This window comes from Melanaphis sacchari, unplaced genomic scaffold, assembly GCF_002803265.2.
Source record: "Melanaphis sacchari strain LSU unplaced genomic scaffold, SCAv2.0 Contig26_pilon_pilon, whole genome shotgun sequence".
Lineage (NCBI taxonomy): Eukaryota > Metazoa > Arthropoda > Insecta > Hemiptera > Aphididae > Melanaphis > Melanaphis sacchari.
The window spans coordinates 742,825-770,309 of record NW_020271143.1 but is presented as its reverse complement, the minus strand read 5'-3'; the positions used below and the strand labels follow the sequence as shown (position 1 = coordinate 770,309).

At 30.8% G+C, this 27,485-nt stretch overlaps 1 protein-coding gene across 5 annotated transcripts in view; it reads right to left on the bottom strand.

The window, feature by feature from the left end:
- The window catches only part of LOC112595320 (protein muscleblind), a 113,440-nt gene extending 97,426 nt beyond the window's left edge, over window positions 1-16,014 (bottom strand). For 4 of the 5 annotated variants that reach the window (XM_025340464.1, XM_025340470.1, XM_025340465.1 and 1 more), the window contains exons 1-2: window positions 15,996-16,014; window positions 7,275-7,336 (exon numbers count right to left, since the gene is read on the bottom strand). The gene's annotated coding sequence lies outside the window, so the exon portion shown is untranslated. Of the gene's footprint in view, window positions 1-7,274; window positions 7,337-15,995 lie in introns of those variants that run through there. The other variant, XM_025340467.1, reaches the window with a different exon arrangement.
- Window positions 16,015-27,485: the final 11,471 nt, after the last annotated feature.

Sequence of the window (27,485 nt, the reverse complement as noted above, 5' to 3'; positions counted from 1 at the left end):
ACTATAATTTGGTAACGTGTGAGTTTATTATTACTGCACGTGAGGTTTTCAGACTAATTTCCAATGTGATGACTAAGTTACTCAATAAGGTTAATTTACTGTGATTTAGGTAAGTATTTTTTTTCTATAGGTTTCAAAATTAATACAATGCTGTGTCGACAATTTGTAAATAGAATTAAAGTAGGATTTTTTTCCGACAGAAACTATAAAATAATGCAAATTTATTTAATTTCGTTTTTGATTGAGTTTAAAAAAAATATACATAAACTTTTAACTAATTACTTAATTTATGTTACTTTTTCATTAACATTGAATGGTAACTTAAAAGCTTAATCAGGTTAACGTTTCTTGTAGAATAACTTTACTTAATTTAATTAAAAATAATAAATATAGTAATTTTCCTTGCAGCCCTGTTTTTTTGCAATAGACCCATCGCGTCACGATACCGACCACATATTTTATACTATTTGCTTTTTCCAAAAAAAGGACATTAATAATAATATTAAGTAAACAGGAAAATCACTTGCAGTTAATTGAATATATTTTATAAGATTAAATTAATTATTCGTACCTCTCGACTACTTTGTACAAATTATACTGTACAGCAACCAGCTTTAAATAACAAAAAAATTAAACTCATATTTACAGTTTGTCCTGTAACGTTTATGTACGGAGAACGTGGTGGCCGGGGGCTAATTTCACACACATAAACTTCGGAAACTTTTTGTATTTTGCCACAAACGCACGATTTAGGTAAAAATTTACTAAAGTATCGACGTTTCCATGGCTCGCATGACAGAATTTTTAGACATTTTACATTCACCAAAACCGACTTTTATAGACACGATGATCTCAAGCTGCAATACACGAGTAATGGATGGTTAGCAGTCGAGCGCTGTACGTCGGGACGAGACGTACCTAATGAACAATAATAAGACAGACGGCAACAGGCGAATTCGACGAAGATAGATAAAATATATAACTACGTAGTACGTATAATATAGCTTAGGTTTAACATCGAATCGTTAAGTACATAATAAATGTCATTATGTCGAGGACGGATTGTCTCGTATTTCTTTTTTAATTTTTGCCATTCAAATGTATATTATTATTATTATTATTATTATTATTATTATTATTATATTTTTGTATTATATACAATAGTCATGATAATATTATTGTGTATGTCTGCAAAATTGTCCGGTGTGCTGTTTAAAATCGATTTATTTTAATGACGCTTTAATTCAAGTCTCGAATACTTGTGTATTGTAATAATATATATGTATATCTGAAGTGTTTAACTCGAAAATTACCATTCGTTTAGAGTACGGATAACTAGGAACGTCCCCGAACGGGCGTTCGCTGCGCGAGCTCACAAGAAAACGTTAACGAATTCAAACGGCATTACCGACGAAAAGTACGTGCCGGACTAGTCCTTTAATAATAATAATAATAGTAACATCAAATTGTTATTGCCGTGTCCTTTGAACCGCAGTTTGCATGCAGCTGATGGGGCGTCGGAAAGAGCGAATGGGAGTGACTCGGCGGACAAAGAACGGCATTACGCGCATAACAATATATTTATACATATATTTTATTTCCCGTTTTTAAAATTTGTTACATAATACAGCGACAAAATACATTCAAACGGAATCTAATGCGATGTGCGGCCCACGCGTACCTATACTGCAGGTACCTCTACCTATAGCGTAGACGCGAATTCTGTATCGAACGCCGACGACATTTTTAAAATAACAATAATAATTGAGTAACGGGGGCTTAAATACGACACGAATAATATGATAATTGCTCAAATTGCGTAAGTCTGTCACGGCGGTATTGCCGCTTATTTTATTTTATTTTTTGTGCGCTGTTACTCAGTGACTATTGTTTAGGTCTTTAGCGGGACAATTTTTTTTTTTATCTAATCTATGCGTATGTCCTGCAGTGACTAGAGAGGATTTACGTTTACTTTATAATGACGTTTATTATTATAGTAAACAATATACATACTATCTGCACGTCATTATAAGCTCGGTAATATCATGTACCAGTCGCGGATCACAAAATTACCGTATACGAAACCGTTTTGTTTAGGACTAAAATCCTCTGTATGAAGTTGCAGAGCTTTCAATTGTTGACACTTCGCTTACCAATATTGAAATCAGAATGTGATGAAAACCCTAACACATATTTTACTATCCCGATTTAAACAAAAATCGAAACAGATTTTCGGAGATATTATTTGATATTATGGTGAACGGGTAAAGTCTTTTCGATTTTTATAGTTTCTAATTGTATTTATTTAAACGTATGTAATAAGCTTTATTAAATGTAAGTAATCAACGTCACCTATAGTATCTTACATGGACAAATTAATATATATTTTTATAATAATATTGTATCGTACACAATTATTTTTTTGTACTATAAAAATATTATTTTAGAAAGTATTTTGTTATGAGAAATGAATTTTTTAAATACATTTTGGTACAAGTTCAGTACTTACTTACTTCAATAATATTGTTTAATATTTAACTTTTTATAAATTATTTGCAAGTATATCTTATTTTTACTAAAAATACCAATTTTATACTTTTATTTAATATCATTGTGGACTAAAAATAGACGCGTTATTATTTTTACTGTAACTTTAAAAACCAAAATCAAATATTTAAATCAGAGTTTAGTTTTTAATTGAGTTTTGAAAATCTAAAAATTTAAACAAACGATTATGAACATTTCAAACTCTATACATGAAAATTGTTTTGATGTTAGTTACAATAAACTTAATAATACATCGTAATATTATTACAAATACTCTTCACATATATAAATTATGCATAAAGGATTTTCGAGGCGTTTGTTTAGAAAGCTGGATATTTTTTGCCTCTACTACACTACGACTGCGATTCCTGTCCCATTTTACGGCACACCTTAAACTGTCTTGTTACATATACATAATATAGCCAAATACACTCAATTAAATAATTGAAACTAACGTGGAGTTAATGACTGACATATAATAAAACTTATGGGTTCCTTTTTTTTTCTTTTTATAGCATCTTTTATATCGAATTAATTATGCATGAAAAGGACGTGCGACAGAAATTTAAATAAAACATGTCATCGATCATGATTTTATATTTTAATATTACATTATCATCATAATTGAATACGACAATTAATTGATTGTTTAATATTATACCTTCAATGGAAATGTGCTACCACTAATCAAAATTATTTTGTGCAATTATTTACATAATACAAATTAATAATAAAATAAACTTTATTACATTTTTATCTGTAAGTACGTTTTGTTTAACGAGTGGGTATTTCGATGGAATAACTCGATAACATTTAATTATTTCTTGTTGAACACGAACAAAGTTCACCAGTCATTTGCTACAATTTATAATTTGATTAGCTTCATAAAGCTGAACATCTTTTGCACGTATTTAACGGGTGATCGTTAACGTTTAGTGATGAATAATATTTATGTTGTTAAGATGCACCAATATAATCGTGTAACGATAATATTACATTATACTCGCGTATAGTAACAGAAGAATGAAATAATTTTTGTACCATATTATAGCTGAACGGAAATTAACTGATTAAAAATACAATTTTTCATATTTATTCAATAGACGAGTGTAGTATATTATATTATACGAATTTTGTTTCAACACTCAATTATTATACACTAATTACACAGCAGTCTGTTGTACAAACAACTAGTTAAACAATATTATATACGAGATACACATATATATTACACATAATATATATGAGTCGAGTAAACTGAATAAAAGATTTCACGGTACTCCGAGCTTTAATAATTAGTTTAAGTTGTTTTATAGAAATCTGTTAGTTGAAAAATACGCGGCGAGGGGGAAGGGCGGAAAAAAAAGAGGTATCCTTCTATAATAATTTTAAATGAAAACTATTTTTGTGTGTACGGATAAAATATAATATAGTTCCTTGGTTTCCGATATAAATTAAATAAAAATAATAATAAACTTTTTCGTCAATTTTCGTTTGGCTGCGCGCACAACAATGATAATAAACAATAACATAATAATATACTTACCAGTTACCACTCTATATCTCTATCTCTCTCTCTCTCTCTCTCTCTCTCTCACTTAACTCATTGTGTGCGTTTGTGTATAATATATTAATATATATATAGGATAAATATATTTTTGGAAACTATATAAAATGTATTAATCCTCTCAAAGTCATACTGCAGACGGTTACGGTCTATAAGTCAATTCCTATTACAGAATATAATTTCATAGCCTACCCGAATTATAGTACATGAAAATAATTGCGAAAATCAAATGAAAATCTGTTGTTCGAAAATAAAAACATTATTGCAGTCAAAGTACATGGAATCATTTATCGGAAACTGAAGATCGTATATAACAATGCGTAGCTTCCGGTATAAGTTAATCTTATTGTTTTTCAATCATTATTAATCAAACTTACAGAGCACGACATGTGGTTTAATAATAATGAAAAAAAAAACTCAATTTTCGAGGGATATGAAAAAGAAAATTACCAACTCGTCGACCAATACCGATAATTATCGATAATTATATTATATTATGTTATTGACGTTTTAAACAATAATTAATTAGTTAATATTCGGAAGCGGGAACACATGTATTCGCAATGGATTATTAACATACTCGTCACGATGGTGTATTAGATTTTTAACGTTTTATGACGGGGAAAAGAGCAATGTCGCGTTGTATAGGTACCTACGATACAACGCAGGTACGTCGTATATAATATTATACTACTTGATTTATCCGCGGGGCAACAAAAAATAAAAATAAAATATGATATAACACACAGATAGACTTCCTTTATTTTTTTTTATACACTTATTGTATACTAGTATAGTATAATCGCCCGGATATGTGTTTCTACGCCGCGTCGGGGATAAAGTATACGTTTCCTGGAATATTTTGGTTTTTCTCGAGACGTTCTCGAAGTATTTATCCGATCATTCGCGAATTTTTTATCTCGCTAAGACATACGACAATATAATATTTTTTTTCTATGCAATAAACCTATTTAACCATCCGTGAAACCGCGTCGTCTGAATAATAGTACATTATAATATAATAATACATATTATATATATTTACGCCACGTGCATGCGTGGAGATTTCATTACATATTAATCACTCGCGCTCTCGCATTCGCATGTAAATGATGAACCAATAATATTAGCGATTAATAGCAAGAATATAGTATGTAATATTGATAACAACACGTCGTATAGTGTATATTCATAAGAAATATATGGTTCTCGAGTCGGTCATTCCGTGATGTAACACGCGTGTATAATTATGAAGTGTTGCGCAGACTTGATTTTGATTTTCGCACTAGGATTAAATTTTGTTTAAAAAAATATGACCTGGCAAAACATAATATTAAAAGTAGGTACAGTGAAATCTCCCCTGACGGACCCCTCCAAATCGCGAATGATTTCTTGGGAATGTGGATATTTTCATTACTTTTCGATGGAAAAACCCTTTAAATAAAGGACTTTACGAATAGCGAATACCAATTTTAATTTTTAATCTAAATTTAAAAATAAACACAAAACAACGATAGAAAAAACACTACAACGTTTTATCGGAACTTCTTTAAGTCATTATGGGGTAAAATATAGATAATACTGTTATTTTAAAAAGAAAGGATGAAGTAATAACCACCCAAGTCAGTTTAAGACACACGAAATTAATCCACTCGTTTTTCATCCCTAGAGAATGAACTCCGACATGTGACACATAAATTGAAAAAATAAATTATTGAATGATTTATATTATTGTTCATTTGAGTTATACTGACAATTTTATAAGCTATAATAATTTCATTTTTACGTGATTTTAAAAAACATACACAACACGAACGTATTTCAAACTTTACAATTCATTTTAAATTCATTTTATAACCATTGAATCAAAACGTATGTGACATACATGCAACAAAGGTATGTATTCGCTACTGTTATGTGAAAAAAATAACCAGCTTAAATTTTGGCACCACTGGTGTACGAGTGGAACAACAAACTTTTGTTTGCTGCTACAGCTGCTGTCGCGAACGATACGTGTTTAGTGGGTGGCAAGCTAAATTAATAAATATTGATTATCGAATAATACAGCTATTTTAACCGATTTTAATTATTCTGGAGCGAATTTCATTTTCCCGACTGTTTTCAAGTTTTTTAATATTATTTAATATATAACAATTTTTAGGAAGAACTATAAGTTTTTGAAAAATTTACATAACAAATGTCAAATATTAATAATAATTATACTTATATTATAATATTGTATTAATCGCCTCTACCGCAGAGTTATTACGTCAGCGAGTGTTATAGGAAAGACCTTAATATTATCATCATTGGCAATGGTTACCTGCATGGTTGTATTAAAAATTAAAATCGCAACGATTTGTTAAATATTGTACTAATAGTTTCAAATTATTTATTTCTACACTACCAAGAAATTATTTTTATTACACTATATCGTCCAGTAGTCGTAGTATCATTAAGTTCGATTGATTAAAAATTAAACGAATTTAGTATTTTCTTACAGCATTTCTTTTTCAATAAATACGAATGGAAAGCATATAAAGTTAAGTGGTGCTGAATTTCGTAAAAGAGCTGAGGAAAAAATAATAACAAAATGAACAAATTATTTCTATGATATCTGAAATTTAAAGTTTTTACAAAAAGGTAAAATCTGGTATAACATAATAACTGCAGGTACATTTAAAATTAAAACAGAAAAACAAAATATTATAAATTATTACTCGTAAAAAATATAAAAAACCTAATTTATAATACTCCAGACTACCGCCGTTTTATTAAACACATTTTTATTTATTGTTATATTTTAAATAAAGGGTGAATCAGCATTATTTGACATATGCAATAGCTTTTATTCTATCCAATGTCTTACATTTTATTAAAGTAAATTAAAAATTTTAAAAGTGTTATTTTTGATATAATTTCATTTTTATGATGGGTACAAGGGTTGTGAAGGGTGGACTTAAAATCTACCAGCGAACGATATATTCGTTAACCTTGCTCTGCATGTAGATATAACAAAAATATAAAAATATATATTCTAATAAAAAAAATACTAGAATATATTACAATGCACACACACATAGTATTATATTATTTGAAAATAGCTTGTTTGTTTTTTAAAGTGAGTATAATAATATATTATATATATATATATATATACCTGCAGTATAGATAAGCGAAGACGGACGATGATGACCACCACACACGGGTTTTCGGACTTATCTGAAAATAACATAAATCATCTTTCATAATACTGGAATATTCGTGACAAAAATACATTTATAGTAAATAGTAGTATGTAATAAAATAAAAAGAAAGCCAATATCCCGGAAACGGACTTCTTAGAAGGTACATGAATACAAATATACCTCCGAATTTTCATTTTAAAAATAGTATTAACTGACCCCGTCCCCGACGAAACCTAAACTTTGTAGCGGTACATTTTCTTAGTATCAGCTAGTTCTACATAATAATATTATAATAGATAATCTATCGACATAACCCCCTTTACCTACGCTTTCACAGACTCCTAACAACGAAACGGATTTTCTGCAGGTAGAAGGTATCTGATAGACGACGTTGTAAACTCTTAAAACTGAAATACAAGACTGGTGCCTAAGTCGTTTTATAGCATACAACAATATTTCTATGCCAATATGTATTATAGTGCATTGAGCGTCGAGCGAGATGCCAGACGCGGTCATTCGGTTGAATTTATAACATATCGGCTAGAAGGTGAAGCGTGTCATCAACCGGAAAATCCCCCAACATTTTAGGCACGTACAAAACGAAGTATTTCGATATGGAACGTGTTTATGTGAAAAAACGTAGGAACCTTTTAATATTTGGTTCACCGTACACCGTAAAGATAAGCACTATATTATAGTAATATTATGAAACATATTAAAATGCTTCTGAAGTTAACTCTAGATCGATCGTCAAGCTTTTAAAATGTCGACATTTGTCTCCTCCTCGAGTTTGATTTCAAATGCAAGAAATTCAGTATTTCTAATGTAAATAAGTAAAGTGTTTATATGAAATTGAAAAATTGAATAATAATTAAAAAAGTTGAATTTGATGATAGGGCAAAGAAAATTTGAATCAGGTTATTGGACGTAAGTATGTGTTTGATTTTATAATAATGATCTGTGATAAATTTAACAATGTGACCGTTTGAGTTTATGAAATATGTTAGCAGATGGACTATATGCAGTATACACATAATATAATAATATCATGGATGTAGCAAGGATGGGGCAGGGGTCAAGTGCTCCCCTGTGCTTCACACTAAACTCTATTTCTTATACCAAACGTGTAAGTTTAGTTAATTAAATCCCGTTAAATTAGCTTCAAAATAACGAAATTCATATGGTAAACAGTCCCATCTAAAAAATGTAAAACAATAAATAGAATTTTAACTTAGAAGAACTAAGTGTGTTGAGTTCCGGATATACTCATTCTTATTTACATTTAACAGTAGATTTAATGACGTGGAAGATGGGTGGGCAATCGAATTTTGAGTTGCGCAGATGTAAAGAACAAATACAGCGTTGGTTAGGTTTTTTTTAATTTTATAGATTCGTAATTATTCATTAGTTTATAACCATTAAAAATGAACATTGTTTTTTTTTACGTTTGTGTTTCATTACGCCAATACGCCAGTCCATTCTATTACATTTATAAGGTATATTTTGATGTAAATGCATAATACATTCGTGTTAATTCTGTTTGAATTGCAATACTACTCATACTAAAAATATCTTCATCAAACCATTTTATAATATAATTATAAAATGTACTTTATTAAATAATATTATTTCTATTGAAAAAAAATAAAATTTAAAAAAGATTTTTTGGAATATGATTCCAAGAATCATTAAAGTATAGTCAATACTAATAAAACTACATTTTTACTATACAAAAATATTTATGCATGTTGCATATAATGTGTAATATAAATTAAAATATAATATTATTTATTAATGTGCTATATGAACAGCATATTGTATATATTATAGTATATACCTAGTATCTACCCACTTTATTTTTAAACGTGGTTGGTTCATCGTTTAGATTGATTTTCAGAATAAATTAATATCTCAAGGAAATGAATAAATTCAAATTAAATATATAAATAGTATTATAAATAGGTTCAATAATATGTGTATATCGTTTAATTTATTTATACTACGATTTTTGTTGCAATTTATTTTACCATTGATCGTCGTGCTATTATATTGTTATATATATTAAATATTATAAAATGTATAAGATATAATAATATAGCATACATTAAAAATAACTAGGCAAAAAAAAAAATGCAGTTATCAAAAATTAGTTGTAAACTATCTTTAATAAAATTTCTATATTTCATTTATAATTTTAAATTGTAATATTAAAATTGTTTTGTTTTGTTTTGAAAATCCAACATTATATTATATTATAACTAATATAAGTTAAGCCTACTAAAAATAAACATGCGCCTACTCATATTTTCAAAATTTATATTAAGTTATTAAAAAATATTTTTAAATTTAATTTTAAGTTGTTAAAAACTAAATTTTCTAAAAAAAATGCTATTACTAATACTTTTATTATTTTTATCATTACTATTTTTTTCTTTAATTTGTTATTTATTTTAGTAACAAATTGCATTTTTAATTCTGTATTACAAAAAAAATAAAATATTTTTTGAAATACTTTGATCCATTAAAATCGAAATTTAGACGAGTAGCTTAAGAGATTATGCCTTGTAAGTATTTAAAGATTTGATAAACGGATTGGAGTGGTGCACGAATATCCCCTGAAATTTTGGTCCACTACTCTACTCACCAATACTTAAAAAAGTTACAGCTAATAAACTGCTTATTCTAAATTTGATTTGTATAAATAAAAAATACCGAGTAATATTGTGTTTTGTTAGAATATTAAATTAAAAACGTAAGTTGTAAAAACAATAACAATAAAAATAGTAAAAATAAATCTTTTCCCTAAAACATTGTTTTGTAGTGATTAAAAATAGTGTAAAATGATGTGTTTTCAAAACGTTAATATTTTTTGAAATAATGAGTATCTTACGGATAAAATAAATCACTTTGTATATATAATCTATATATATACATATTTTTTAGAAACAGAAAAAAAATTCTATACTCTAATTCAAAAAGTATACTTGGGATGAAAATACATATATTGTCTTGTATTTATATAATGTAACATATTAAGTGCAGTGGGTGTATATGTGGCGGGCTGCAAACGATCAGATAGAGATTTGAGATTTGAGAGTGAGAATTATATTCGGCGCGCAGATTTAGCGCGTGTTCGAGCATACCGCAGACGAGGGGAGGCATGAAGAGTGCAAGCTGTCAATGGGTAATCTCGATTTTTTTTTCAAAATGCGATCGTAATGCGAGCAATGTAAGGGGTTATAAAGTACAGTTCACTGGTGATCACGTCAACTGGAACGGTGCCATTTTTATTTTTTAATCGCAACATTTCGTTTACACTACATACACACACACACACACACATACACGTCAGTGGTGGCTCGTGAGGCAGTTATTTCTGAAATTTCTGAGAGCAAAAATGTTTTCAAGCTACTGTCCATACGCTGTCCCGTGTAATGAGAAGAATATTATTGTTAATGTTTAATGTATAAAATGATAAGGATCGATGCGATAATAGAATTGTTTGAGTTGAAATGCGATTTCCTTTTGATAGGACATCGTGACAATTTTTTCTAATAAATTTTAATAAGTTTAAGTTTAATAAACAAAATGTTTATATGAGGAAATATTTTTTTTTTGTCATTGCATCGTGTTTTTTTGCTCCCCACGTTATCTTATATTTTTATTTGTTCCCATAAATTGAGGCACAATATTTTTCGCCACACTAGTGATGGTAGTATAGTAATGATGATGCTATCATCCGTTATAGACTGTCACGGCAACATTTCTCGCGTCACCAAGTCTTATCATAAATATTGTTCATTAATTTCAGGGTTAATTTGTTATTTAATTTCCTACAGTTAAAAATAATTATAGAAATTAAAGAATTAAGAAAATTATAAAAATTGCCCGAATGTAAAAAAAAAAAATATTTAAATTAAAAATATGTATTTTTCTTTCCTTTTCTTTTGGCTTTTATGATAATAGAGATTATATGAAATATAAAAATAATAAAATTTTGTTAAAATACAAAATTTAGAAAATAAGTGTAAGTAACTAGTGAAAATAAAAAAATGTATTCCAGTAAACTTGCGTTTTGTATAAACTAGTATAAAATAAATTGATTTTCAATTTCCTAAATTATTATCTTCAATAAAGAGAAAACATTTTTAATGCTATTATTTATTACCTATTTATAATGATGACCATACAAAATAGTATTGAACATTTCAATCTAAAATTTGGTTTGAAATCAGTTTATATACTAACCTTATTCCACGATAAAACAAAAATATATATAGAGTAAAATAAATGTGAACAATTTCAAGTCAAGAATTCTCTAACGGGAGACTCACATTCGCACAGCCGAATAGCGTATACTACTAACAATATTTATAGCCTGTTTATTTAAATCTTCCAATCGCAGAAAAATGAGTTGCTGTGCGCGCAGAAATTCGTGGAAATCGATTTGGATTCAATGGACATGATTAAAACGATAGAAAGAAAATTTCGGTTGAGCGACGACATGGCGTATGGATAAAAAATTACAATCATTCCTAGGTTCGTAATATATTTACACTTTTACACGTGTGCACCTTTGTTGTGTCCAATCATCCAGAATCAAAAATTTCTTTACGACAGCATCGATAAAAAGTGTACGAGTGTAAAATATTTTATCGCTACATACACAATATATATTTATAAAACAAATATCGAAATGAAAAATTACAGATTACTGCTGTTTTTAGTGTCATAACTTTCAGACCCTATTTATGTAACAAAATGTTTCAGATTTTTTTTATCATAATATTCAATACTCTTTCCTGGTCACAGTCATATCTAAAGAACCAGTTTTAATACACAATACGTGCAAGGAAAATCTGACGATCTCAATGTAATAATAACCGAATATCGGAATTACGCTGGAGCAATTAATCAAGATCTTCACCGACGCAATTTTACTTTAAATAGTAATGAACAAAGAAAATACTCAAGTAATTTTTCTGTTTTTCATTAATTTTAAATTAATCGAATGATTATAAATAATTGTAAATACTGTATATCCTTTTCCTTTTTTTTTTTCGTTTATAAACATATATATTTGAGCTAACAGTAGATTAATAACCACTTTCATTGAAGCCTTAATAGTTAATTAAAAAAAAATCAAAAAAATTATCAATATGACTAGCGTAACTATGAATTACGACTATTAAAAAAACAAGATATAGGAAAGAACTTAAAATGGATATGATATTTTTAAAATTATTCAAGTGAATACCTAACCTTACCTACATGCAATAAATAATTAAATTAATATACATTTTTAAACTCAAACACTTTTACGTTAATTAAATATCAGGCAGATCGGTACGTGAGCAAATATTTAATAAAATATATCAACGACAATAATTGTGCACTTCAGTGCTGTCACAAAACGAGCAACGGTTTTTCTCCGTAGGTAGGTATAGAGTAAACGCGTATTTTGTTGTCGTTCAGTGTTTATTTTTTTCTCATTTTTCGTTTTCGACGTTGAAACGTCTTTAATTTAACGCAACTCTTATTTTATACAATACCATATCCCTTGTTTTTATGCAAAACGATTATTTTTATTTTTTTGTCGTTGCTGACATTGAACATTGCAATACACACACACTCACACATGCACACTCACTCGAACGTGTGTACATATTACATACATATATATTATTATTATACCGTGAGACGACTTGTCTGCCAAATATTTAAATTGCTTTTACCGCTTTATGAACGCGCATTTTTACGGATCAGACACAACGCCTGCGCAAACGTATAAATTAAATAAATTGTCAACTATATATGTATATAATCGTGCACATGGTAGTACTATGTATACAAGAGTGTGTATTACAATTATTAAATTAATATTAGTATAAACGAGTTAACGCAAATAATAATAATAACAACAACAATAACGTTAAAACGGAATAAAGTTTTGGAATAAATATCCATAATCGCGTATACATGACGATTTTGCATCGGTTACTACTCGCATAATTTAAATGAAGAAATAAAAAAAAAAGAATTAGAATTTTGTCACGACGCATAAGTATAAATTTACAGATAATAAATGTGTAAGTATTAAGTCGACTGCGTCATCTGCATATTATTATTTTATGTACGCCAGTTATAAAGTAATACTGATAAAAGAAAAAAAAATGAATAATAATACCATAATCATAATAAATAAATGACGTGTATACTGTATACATAATAATATTGACATTGCCGTCCGACGATTGCGACGATCTGTCTTGCAGTGACGGTAATATTATGTCTATTATGATTCTCAACGGGTCTGCGAGAAAAATGTTTTAATTTTGGATGCTGTTTATTTGAACAGTAAACAGTTAAGCGCGCGGGCCACCCAAAATCATGATGTTACGTATAGTTAATAAATCAACAAAAATTAAATATAGAGATCCGAGAGTTCGACAAAATGAAACTCGATGGAAATTCGCTTGTTCAAATTTATCGAAGGCAATTAGTGTTTTATTATGAAAGATTTCGAACGGAAATCTACACTGCAATGAAACCCCTTGTCGAGTTGCAGCCCGCGCGATAGTGTCTTTCGACTGTCGCACGCGAGACACATATTTGTCGGGCATTATAATATTATAATACGGGACTTTAAAAGTGAATCGTATTTCTTTTAAAATATTGATATTATTACTATTATTATTATTATTATACGATGCACGAAGAAGGATGAACAATGATATTTTTATACGTACCTATGACTATACGTAACATATTTTAACTATCTCGCATTAGATTTGATCGAAAACAAATCCGAGAAACTCTTAACCTTACGTGATGTAAAGCGGTTATAGTGAGAGTGGGGGTACGATGAAGAAGAGTTAGCGTCAAAAATTGCGTCAGAATGGCTAAAAGCTTTACGTTCGCCGCTCGTGAGTCGCGTCAAGTCAGTGTGGTCACCGCACAATCAAACTGGAGAAAAAATTAAGGCGTGTACGGCTTTATTTGATCGTGCACATACCTATACATAAAGTATGTGTTACCGCTATTATCGTATGTTTCTACAGTTATCACACGATTGAGCGTAAAACACTCTTTATGACAGGATCGAGAACATTTTTCGGTGTATCAAACGATGAAGATGTATTATATACAAAGAAAACCTCGATAATGCATAAAAATTATACGATTTTGCCATTTAGACACGTTAAAAAAACTCTAAGCTATTTTATATAAAAAATGTCAATTCGAATAATTATTGCAATAGTATACAGATATGGTATGAATAATAAAAAAAAAAAAACAACACGATTCCATGGCCATACGTATGTGTTGCAGTAACTGTTAAATTTATATACCTGGATAGGTACCTTGCGTTTTCGATTTTTCTCGAATAGAATATAGTAGTACAGAATCAGTATATTTTTACAATTCGAATATTGGTCGATAGCTTTTATTTACTCGAATCCATTTTTTTTTCTTTTTTTTGATTTTACCGGTGCCTACAGTAACACTGAGTGTCGGCCGACCCTTGACACGCCGCCACGCACTGTGAGTCTGTGAATCGTTACTCCGCAAACGATTGTTGCGTATGGAACAACTGGGGGAGTGTGCACACGGTGATTTAAAATTTAAAAAAACGGTGGGCGAGTGTTCATCGTTTTGAAATAAAAACAAAACAAAAAAACAATACGTGTCCCGATATCATTATTATGTCCCGTGGCCGAACACTTGATAATATTATTATAATTCTATCGTTGTACAACGACGTGGACGATCACAACGTTACACTACGGTACCTATAATATTATAATATTCGCAGCCGTCATCGTTTCGTGTACAGCGCGGAGACACAGTATATGCGGACATTACGCTTATTGGAACGCGAATCGGGCTCCCCTCTCCTCCGTTAACCTACATTATATTATATTATTAGGTATAATACGTTTCGTCGTTATAACATTATATACGGCGACTACTCGGCGGCGAGAATTTATTTTTAGGGCGGCGCGATAGTACTTTTTTAACACGCGTATATTTTTTAAAAAAAAAAATTTTTTTTTTATTTCCCTGGAGCCATCGGCGGCGGCGCACGTCTATTATGGGCCATATCGGGAGATACGGCGGCACCGCCCGTCGTACGTACACATTTTGCACGCAGACCTCGTTTTCCTAAACACGCGTTGGCACCGCAAGCTCGAGATTTATTTAAGTTGTCGGAGTCGGTCGGGCCGCCACGCACCGCACGTTAGCGTTTCGCCGCCGCCGCCGTCGAGTATTTTTAAACTCGCGGGCGAGCTCCCGGCTTACAATGAGCCAGCTGCCGCCGTCGCCGCCACCGCCGCCGCCTCCGAGAGGCCTCGACGGATCTCGGTGGGTGTGCGCGACACGCACGCGTCACCGCCACTCGCCTCTCTCAAGACGCGATTGAATTTTAATAAAGTTTTACTACGGCAATAACGTCGATGAAATTACCATTCAGAAACTATCAATCGTCGTTGTTCGCCCAGACCGCGGATTTTTTTTTTTCCCCCGACAAGAGAACCGCAGAGCTGAGAACTATTCGTACTTGGATATCATTACACGCGTTACGCGATAATATTATTATCATAATAATAATAATTGTCGTCGTAGTAGTACGGTCGTCGTAAAGACATGATTATTATTATTATTATTATTATTAATATTATTAATATTACACTCTTGCCTGCATGATGTTATTATTTTCGTTTTCCAGTGTGTGTGTTTTAATCATGACGTGTCATTGTCCATTGGCCCGCATCGTCGCATTATAAACCGTACACTCAATACTATTAGAACACTGTATTATGCCGTTTAAATTATATCAATCGTAGACGTCTGTGTAGAGTGACAACAATAACATGTTCGAGATCGACGGTGACTTACACTCGCGACGGGCGTACGGTTGCGACTACGGCGTGATATAATTTTAATAATGGTAATGATGATGATAATATTATGTAGGCTTCCTAAACGGACGAAACACGGTGCAGCGCGGGTCGGAACGCGTGGGTCGTGCAGTATTGTAATACTACATTCGGCGGGGCCTGGATGGATATCGTGTAGATGTGCGAGTTATGTCGAAATTCGGTCTTGTAATAAAAATTACAATATTATTATATTGTTCTCGTCCGGGAGTAATATTGGTATTAAATACCCACGTTGCGTTATTACTCCCCGCCCACTCCACGACTTGAGTTCGGAGAGAAACAAAATATTATTATTATTGTTATTGTTATTATCATTACACGTCGCGTGAGATGCGAAAAACGGATGTTATCTATTTATAGTTACAACTCACAACCCGTCTCACGAACCGATTAATCTGTCTATGGACAGTTTATTATCATTTTAACGATCACTTAGTGAAGCTGATCGAAAATCTTCTGAAATGTCGAGCACAGAAAGTCATCTGCAGGTTATGCGTATGAATTCGAACCATATTTACCGAAAAGAGCCGATTCTGCAGTCAGAACCTGGCTTGGACTCAAATTACAAATACTGTTTTTAGAACCGAGATCGATATTCCGATAAGACTAAATCTATGTTATAATTAATGGCATAGTCATTTCAAATTTTGAATGATTTTTGTTGTCGAGTAATGCGAATAAATTGTATTAAAACTGGTGAATATTGGAAATCCGAATCAACCGAGACATAGATAGGTTATTTTTTTAAAACTAAACCGAAACCGATGTCAAAAAATATAACATATAGTAGTGTTTTAAAAGATAATAGTAATAATATTATATTAAGCACTCAACAGTCAACATGAACATTTTATTTCAGTTATATATTAATGCAAGCAAGTACGATTTTTGATATATTTTAGAAGTTAACAGTGTTATTCGATCATAATAATATTATATGAGTACCTACCCATATAGGCTGTAAGGTTTCTACGATATACATTATTACAAGATTGGGTGAATTTATAACACTTTATAACTGAGTTGTGAAATTAATATTAAATATTTAGTTTAATGTTGATAGTGTGCTATTTATTTTTATTAACTTAGAGCTATAGAAACGATTAACTTACTAAGTTGAGTTAGTTTTTTTTTTTTAATTCATAAATAGCCAATAGTTTTAAATAAATGTCTATATTGTATAGAAATCAAAAAAAAAACTATTGTTATTAAATTAATTTATGATTAATGGTAACAGAAGAATATTTAAGAATTCGATTTTTTAATTTTCGTTTTGTGTGGACCATTAATAATTGATAATCTTTTATTATAATATTTATTATTTCATAATTTATAAATAAACGTAACTTGTTATTTTATTGAATTAATTTCAATAAAAATCAAATTATTTAAAAGGGTCAAGTTAAAATTAACTTAGCTCTAATATTTTGAATTCGCTTATGCGCAGAGCACCGCATCATTATCAAGATAAAAGTATGAAGTTATTTTTAGATGAACAGGTATAATATTAGAATGACGTATTTACGTGAAGTTTTTATGGTTCAACGTTTATCTATAGAATCATTTAATGTTTAGGCATTAGTGTACACGCGTAAGGTCGATGTCGCTGTGCGCCTGCACCAGTACAAAATGGGGTGAAAAGGAGACACCACTACCTTGCCTGGATTAAGCGTGTATTTAGATATATGCGTGACCTCTTTTGCTCAGTAGGGGAATATGCGTGCGGAAACAAAAAACATGTACAACGAATCAAGTAAATTGGATATTCACAAGTTTATAATATGATGTATACTGTTGAATCAACTGTATAAAAGTGTGCATATATCAAGAATATAATACTATGGTAGTATATTACCTATAATAATAATAATAATATCATGAACAGGTATATGTCAATATTATCAGTGAATATATAATCAAAATTTAGTTTATTTAGCCGTAAGTTTAAATTCCATTCCAGAGGTGTACGCGTTCTATCACACACAATTTGTCCACTTACGTTTATAAGATTAACATCCGGCTAAATTTTGATTGAAAATACTATTACAGCTTTTGTTTGCTGGATAACTATTAAGTATAAATTAATATCAAATTGGAAATGTAATTCGTTGATTTTATTTTGATATGTTCCATGTGTTATGTCAACATAATGATATTGTTACGAACAAAAAAAACCAAACAATAATATCATTAAATAATTTTTAAAAATCAGTACATTTTAAAGTCTAGAGATAAATAAATAAAACATTTTTTTTTTTTTAAATCCAACGGTACAAACAAAATATTATCGGTATAATAATGAATAATGAATAATGATAAACGAAGACCGCAACGCTCTGTCCAACCATAAATCTTAACATTTCGGACAATGCGCTACCGTCTCGATAATAATACACATATATCTATTATATAATAATATAATAATATAATGAGCGATTACCGCAGATTTGTTCGTATTCTATAATATAATATTTAGGTGTTATAATTATTAATTGTATCGTGAGTTTTTAAAGGAATAGATCGATTAGCCGAAATAATCGCCGTTCTCGTTTCCGGCTTTTGCCGCGCACACAATAGTAATAATAACAACAACAATAATATCACATAAATATTCGTGTATATATATATATATATATATATATATATATGTGTGTGTATATATTGTATATTAAATCCACCGAACCGGCCCTCGAAAAGCCAATATTCGAAATACAAAAGCTGTGCGCGCCGACTGTTAGTTTTTATTGTGGCGACGAAACGACGTAATACTTTTCGCAGTGTATAAAATCCGCCGCCGTTGTCGGTACAACTTACCGCCCAAACAACCGTGTAATAATAATAATATAATATGACGAGGAAACGCACTCTCTTTTCTCCGGGACATTTATTTACATTACACTATATTATAGCCACGCACACACACACATACACACGCTCGCGCGTATTCGCGTAATCATAGTGGATATTGTATGTATATGTATATACTGTTATAATATTATATTGTGGTTGGGATCGTGTTTGTTTGGCGCTTACGGACATTTACAAACGAATCGCGTCATGTTTGTATTTAGTAGTTCTCAAGATGTGTTGAAAAAATTACGAGTGGTCGACGACAATCATTGTTAAACTGTTATTATTATATTATTGTTATCATACTATCGTCGTCGTCGTCATCGTATTCGTTATTGTGTGTTGTCCATTGTATAGGGTGGTTCTTTTATTGCTGAACAGTTGCTGGGATTGTCAGTAGATTTATGAGTTTTTGTACATTTTTTTTTTTGTTTTTGGATAGTGTACCTATAGTGCAATATTATATGTCAACGAAAAACTAGTCTGAACTCGTCTTAATACTTGTAAGTGTAACACTACATAATAATTGACTTATAGTTTTAAATTAGATTTATGCGCGGTAATAAATTAATTTACCTTGTAAATAACTGTCGAGTTATATGCCAAGTATCACCAGTGGCGACCAACTCTGGATTTTTTAAGGGCGGCTGATAGGTGGTTACACAGCTAATGGACATTGGCCAATAGATAATAATTTTCTATTAACTAGTGTTTCATTATTTATATAAATACCTACTATAAATAAATGATGATGCTCTTGTCGGGCTATTGGTTGGTCGGTGGATAGAATATTATATAAATTGTTTGTGAAAAATTCTAAGCGCATCACGTCACTGAGTATCGCCTTATATGGTAAAGTACGACGTATTAATATGACGATCGAATAATTATTATTTCTATATAGTAGTCCACACCATGAGATTACAGTAATAATGTTTGCTATCTCATAGAAGTTTCGGCGTTATAGTTATGTTGAAGAATAATCTATTTCCATCGTTTTAAAATAAAAATAGTGTACATAATCGTTCACGTACGCCAATTTTTAAGAATTATCATAACAAAACAATATAATCAGTATCCGAACCGAAAGTAAAAATTACAAACATGCTATACTATGTAAATATAGTATAGTCGGCCAAATTTTACAACTACTTAATACCTATGTTTATGTTAACATGTGCTTATACATCATAGTAATATTATAACTTTAACCGATCCGTTAAAAATATTTGAATTGATCGACAAACCAAACTCTACAAATTTATTGTGATTTATAATTTTTTAGTGTATTATAAACCGGTGTATACGAAATTTTTTTCTTTTATTTGAGACTACGCTAATATATTATACAATTACAAACGGCCGCCTTTAAATCACTCAGTTCTGTCTATATACTCCACGGCACAACGGGGAGGACAAAAAATAATTATTATAGTTCGTCTGTTCCGGTCGCGTTTTGCTCAGATTTCCGTAGAACCACTACCATTATTGCACTCTGTTCCGGTTCTGAATTGGACGCAGTATACAGTTCATCAAACGCTGCAGCTGATAATATATTATTTATATACCTAATACCTACGTCTGTTCCTGTTAAAATAATAATAATGTGATATCATGTGTTACCAATAATGCCTATTAAATGATATTATAGGTAAGTATCTCCGTTATCGTCATTGCACTGGCAAAACGTTCGAGGGTGAAAGTGAAAACGAATTAAAACACGATTTGAATTTAAATTATTCCACACATATTAGGTACACGTAAACGAATGAAAACTCATACGAGCACACTACATATTATAATATTAAGTGTTTGCTGCTAAAACATGTGTATTGATCTATTCATGTATTTGTACAATGTTCACCGTTTATAATTCATTTTGCTTATTTGCATAATATATATACACGCGTATGTTTCGCTGCATTACTTACTAAATATAATATAATATGTGATGATATGCCCAGTACCTCTATAATAGCAATAATGATCGTCATCAAAGTGCTTATTATATACAGGATGATTCACCGTGGAGCATAATTATTCTCTTTTTCCTTTAGTATAATGCAGTCATCTAAAATCTGATTTTTTCGTATTTGTAATACTCCTATTTACTCAGATATTTAAACACCATTTTTTCGAATACTAGTGTTTTTTGTATCATTTAAAGAGTGCACATTTTGGCAATACAAACTTATGTTTTTAAATTGAGTACCATCTTCTTCAAGATTAATTATTCAGTAGATAATTATTGTTTTAAAATTATCGTTGTATCAAAATCAAAATTAGAACAAGTAATTTCCGGGTTATTAAAAGTTATGTACTTAAGATGGTTGCTCAATATTATGTTTTTTTATACTTAAGAAAATTCAGATTGTATATTTATTACAATAAAAAAGATACTAATGTAAACGTTCGCTTTTTAATTGATTTGAAAATTATAGCAGGCGAACTATATTAATCAATTAAAATTTCAAAATTTTTAATAAGTTTGAATAATAATTAATAAGAACATAACTAAATAAATATTGAATTTATATTCATTTACATATTTTGTATAACCATAGCTTGTAATAGTAATACTAGCCTAGTATCATTGAATAATAATTATACGTAATATATAAAGTTCAATAAGTCGAAAACTACTGGTTTGAATTTTAATAAACTGGTTTTAAATATATTAAAAAATTCTAAAAATCAGATTATTTGCGATTAAATAATTAAATAAAAAAACAGGGATTGATCATGCTCGTTGAATCGCTCTGTACACCAGCAATATACATAATTTATATTATATCAAACGGTTTAGGTATCAACTGATGTGATACATGTTCGGGTGCACTGTAAAGCGTAATAATTTGTTGATCGATTGCAGGCCGAAAAATATATTTTTATATTACATAGGACTAGAAAATATTTTGCGTGGTTGGCGAGGGGAAGGTATGCTGAGTGGCTTCAAAACTATAAATCACTGATTTATGTGAGAATTATTGTAATCGGTTGGATATATGTTTTTTGTATATTTCACGATTTAAATTATCACCCAATGAAAACACGAATATCGATATAAATACGAAAATATTATTATTGTATAAATCGGACACGGGGATTCATTTTTTTTTTTTCTGATGAGAAATGTTTGTGACCTTAAAAATCTTTTATCACACTGTACTACCGTAATTCACATTATATATTGCCACCAATAAAATGTTATACACGATAATTGCGTATTTGTTATAATTATTATGAATTATGTACGATGGTCGATGAGTAGGTCGCTACAGTAGAATTTCGCTAAAATCCTCATAAATATCATGTAGGCTTTATAGCTACTACTATTTACTTACAAACGGAACATTTTTAATACCAGGTAAATATATACGTGTTAAATGTAAAAAAAATGAGCTCGTTAAACTATACACGGGTAGATAAAAAAAATAAAATGTATTCTTAATGATTGACCTTTTTTATATTTTTTTCCTATTAAGTATAGTGATTAAGAAAAACGACAGAGCAAGATAAAAAGAAACGGACAACTACTAATAATAGGGGGAATTGGCTTAAAAACTCTCAACAGGACACCTCTCAAAAAAACTTTGCACACCTTGTATATATTTATATATATATATACATGAGTACTATAGGTATAGAAGTTGTGTAAAAAAGGTCTAAAAACATCCGTTTCTTCAGATGATAAATCGTACGCGACGATAAATATATATATATATATATATATATTCCGATCATTAGGGTAAAACTTTTGACGTCACACCTATCGCGAAAAAACACAGTTGTATCGTATATGTGTGTATATGTTTATGACGTAAAAAAATGGCATACATTTTTGGTTCGGATGAAATAAGTTTAGACGTTTTAATGAAATAAATCACGATTTTAATATTCTATTTTTTTTTTTTTTACGCACTCGACGGCGGAGTACATTTCAGTTTTATCGGGGGTGCGCAATTTATTAAATAGGATTGTACTAAAAATAAAATCAATAGGCTTATTCGATTCAAAAATATATAACTATGGTTTACAACAAATAAAATATTTATTCGAATTTGTTTGAATAAACTCACACCGAACTCCACGGCATATACATAATAATGTAAACGCGAGTGTACGATGCGTATTATACTATAATCTGCTTTTGTATATTTTACGTATTAGCAGCGAAAATATATTTCATAATATCACCGTAGTCGTGTTAATTCATTATATATTATACATGATAATATGTGATTGCTGTGGATTTTTAAAACACGTTTCGTTTTATTAATTTCACAACGGTCGGCGGTTATTTATAGGCATTGTGTTTTAGCGAAAAAATGTGTAACTAGGTGGTGAATATATTATTTATTTATTACTATACACTGTGGGAAACATTGAGTTAAACTAACGGGAAGAGCAAAATATAATTATAAAGAACGAGGATCGAATTTGGCAATCGTATCTGGTCAGTAGATGTATTATATAATATAATGATTGATGATTAAATAACAAATACAATTTCACACTACCACGCTGTGTTTTCGTTAATTTAAGTACTTATTTGAACAAAGAAGTATCGACAATTTTGTAAATGTATGTTTTTTTTAATGGGGATATGACCCAAAACTGTTGGACAATAGCAGAGTAAATAAACTATATAACTATATGGTGTACGAAATAAATGGATCAGGCAACAGTTTTATACGATATATACATTGCTATAGTATGTCGAACAGATGTTCATTCGATTAATAGCCATGAATCATATGTTAAAGTATATGGGTAGTATCAATTTTTTTCCGACAGATAATGGTTTTTGTATATTTTTTTTAAGCTTTACCGTATTACGCAGTGTAACCATTTTTTATTTTCATAAACTTTTTACTTCTTTAACTATGCCGGTGGTCCGTGCAATGGAAAGTTTTCGTGCCATAGTAGTTTCAAAGCGTGCGAGCGACGGACGGACGGGCCGGCTGATTCAAGCGTTTTAGATTATGCAGAGTAACTACAACAACAACAACAACAACAACAACAAAAAAACTACAACAACAAATAATAATTAATAAATATACAAAAAAAAAAAAACACTCCCGTAATCTTGACGCAAAGTATCTCAACCGTTTTTCCGCCTAGGTATACCTACGCCGTTTTGAATTTGATAAATTATTGTGTCATGCGATACGTAGCCGAACCTCGGTACAGCGCGTGTGCGATTGATGGGTACAATGTGATATTAACATTATTATTATGGTAACATTATTTTAAATTATAACAATATGCAATTAAAATAATAATGATGTATAACTATGTGATATTAAGTGTATCGACAGCTTAGAAGTTATTTTGTAAACAAGCCAGTGCGGATAACAAGTAAAAAAACGTCAAGTACGATTATTATTATGTTTTGAAAAAATTAAAAACTTTAAAAGGCCTGCTGTATAATTTGATATCTGTGACGTATGAATTTTGGGAGATGTTATAAGAGCAAAAACCCATTATAACCATCACACTAGCGCGGTGGCAAAAACTTAATCTCCGTATTATTAGCGGAGGATTGTCGTCGCAAATTGATCGGCCTCAACCACCGTTGTCGTCGCCGAATTGAGTTTAAAATTACACGTGCCCGTGTAGAGCGTTGTTGGCAGTGATGGGTGGGGTGAGGTTGACGCCGTTGACGGGCAGGGACGAGCTGGTTAAGGGAGCCAGCAGTGACGTGATGAAGTTAGGCGGCAGGCGGGTGAAAGGGTGGAGCGAGTCCAGGATGTATACGCGACACGCGTACATAAGGAAATAAGCCAAGGATATATACTCGTACATCCTTTTATTCTTTGTCGCCAAAATCGATCGCTGTAATCGTTTTCCGTCGCTCTTCTACAGCGCAGTGTAGTATTAGGCTCAACAAATATATATTACAATATACTTGTATATATATATATATATACAGACGCATAAACTGTCAATATGTCGTCGCCGTCGCCTTTCATTGTCCGCATCGTACATCACGCAACGATGTTGATTTATCATCGTCTCGTACCTATACACTATTATAGTATAACGTGTACGCGAGCGCCACCAATATATTCTATATCATAGTCGTGTCGGCAGCTATTCTCCGACGCGATTGTCTATATATATATATATACATATAATATGTACGTACACATAATAAATTGCATAATAATACTGACGTTCGCGGAGCCGACTCGAATCACGCGTGTCTCGCCGTTTAACTTGGGCGCTCGTACCGTATGATATATGATAAATGTATATATATATATATATACGACTGCACCTAATGTAACGGCCGTTATAATATATTGCTAAACGCGTATAGGGCAACTGTTTAGCGCGTGACGTATATAATGTCTATGTGTTTTTGTTGTGCTCGGCGGCGACTGCAGTCGTCTTCTGCAACTGCAATAACCAAAGATGCGCGTCTGCAGTACAACTCAATCGATTGCTATCACGCATTACTCTCGTGTGTACACACCGATCGCGTGTACGGTATTACAGGTCGCACACGATATATCCATGCGTTCATAGGAGTCCATTTATCGCATCGCATTCGCCAGGTCGGGCACCGGCACTTGATACGCGCTACGACCTCATTGCACAGACATCAACATTTTGTTAACAATTTTTTTTCGTTTTGCTATACTTAACTTGCTACAAGTTTGTGCTACGTGTCAAAAACAAACAAACGCTAGTAGTGCTATTTCGAAAAAACCCAAGTATACTCCGTTGAAACACTCCTTGACATGATTGGTTTGAAAATTGTTAAATTTTTCTACGGCACATTTTTAGAATTTGCTTCACTTATAGGTTTTCCACAAACCGGGAAAACTAAAGGTTTCTTAGCGCTAGCGCATTGTTTAAATACTTCAAAATGTGCGGGTAGGCATCAAAGTTTTGAGATTTAGTTATGTTAGACAACCGAGTCAAGTATTTAATATTGTTGAATAATACACGCGTGCGAAGAGTGAGTTGGCCTTTTAACTATTTGTCGTAAAGGCTTCGTGCCAAAAACTTGTGCCAACATTTAGGCAACTATACGTAAAAATTTTCAACTTGCGGCGAAAATCAATTTTTTTTGAGTACCTATATTTTTTTCTAATATTCTAATACATTTGCGACAGATCACTAATAACCAGATTGCAAGATAGATTGGTAATTTAAAAAACATGTGTTACGTACAATCCTGACATTTATCGTGATTTTTGTATTGTTATCATCGCGGTAGATATAATAATATAATATATGTGATCATACCATAGACGTACAAATAATATTATATTTCATTATGACACGTGCACAAATTGTTCATTTCCAGTATAACCATTCACATATACTAAATTGGTACGCTCGTCTTACAGAACTTGGCATTTGGTCCGTGACGCAATGCTAATAGGTGTATATATATGTGCTCGACTCGTTTATTTGGACATACAATCTACGATGGTAATTATCTCCGTCCATTTCATTCGTGACTTGAACTTATAACAACTAAAAAAGTAATATTGTATAATACATCAAATGTCAAGAAGGTACATATCATGTACATACCGATAGTATTGTGATATAATTACATAGGTATTTTATGAGTACATATATTATGCTTATACCGTGTCGTGTATACACGAGTATAAATTATGGTAGATACGTGAAACCATGTGCTCGTTAATGGTGCCCGCACGTCGTCTGTGTCCGTTTTTAATAATATTAAATATCGGTACTCACGAATTTTGTACGATATTCCAACTTCTCGAATACGTTATTATTTTATTAAATATTTCGTAATCTATAGATTAACATAAGCTGTATGCCTATATCTATTTTAATCTTATACTTTGTCAAATGTGAAACACGATAGAATATTTTAGTCATTATTATTTTGACATAAAAATTGTGTAATATTGTACCACGAAGTATACTTTTTGAAAACACGGATCAAAATAAATATAATATTTTATAATAATAATATATAGTGTCGTTGTTGCTGTCTTATTAAAAAATGCAATATAATATGTTCCAGTCGAAAGTACTTTTAGTATAATATCCGACTATCGAATGGAAGTTAATCGTATTTATATGATTCGTCGATAAAAAATAATAAAAAAAATTTTTTGTACCTAATAACAATATTATGACATTAAAATATGTTGTAGTACATTAATTTATCGTGTCATTATAGCCGTACATAGCATAATTAAAAAAAGCCGAATGCGAAGAATGCGTAGGTACTTATGTACATATACGCACCCGTATAAACGACCAAACGTGTGCAATATGTATGTGCAGTGTGTATATATGCTAGCGCATTGCTTGTATTATTGAAATATTCATTTCAAGATGCGCTGGTGGTGAATTAAAAAAAAAAAAAAAGAAAAGAACTAATAA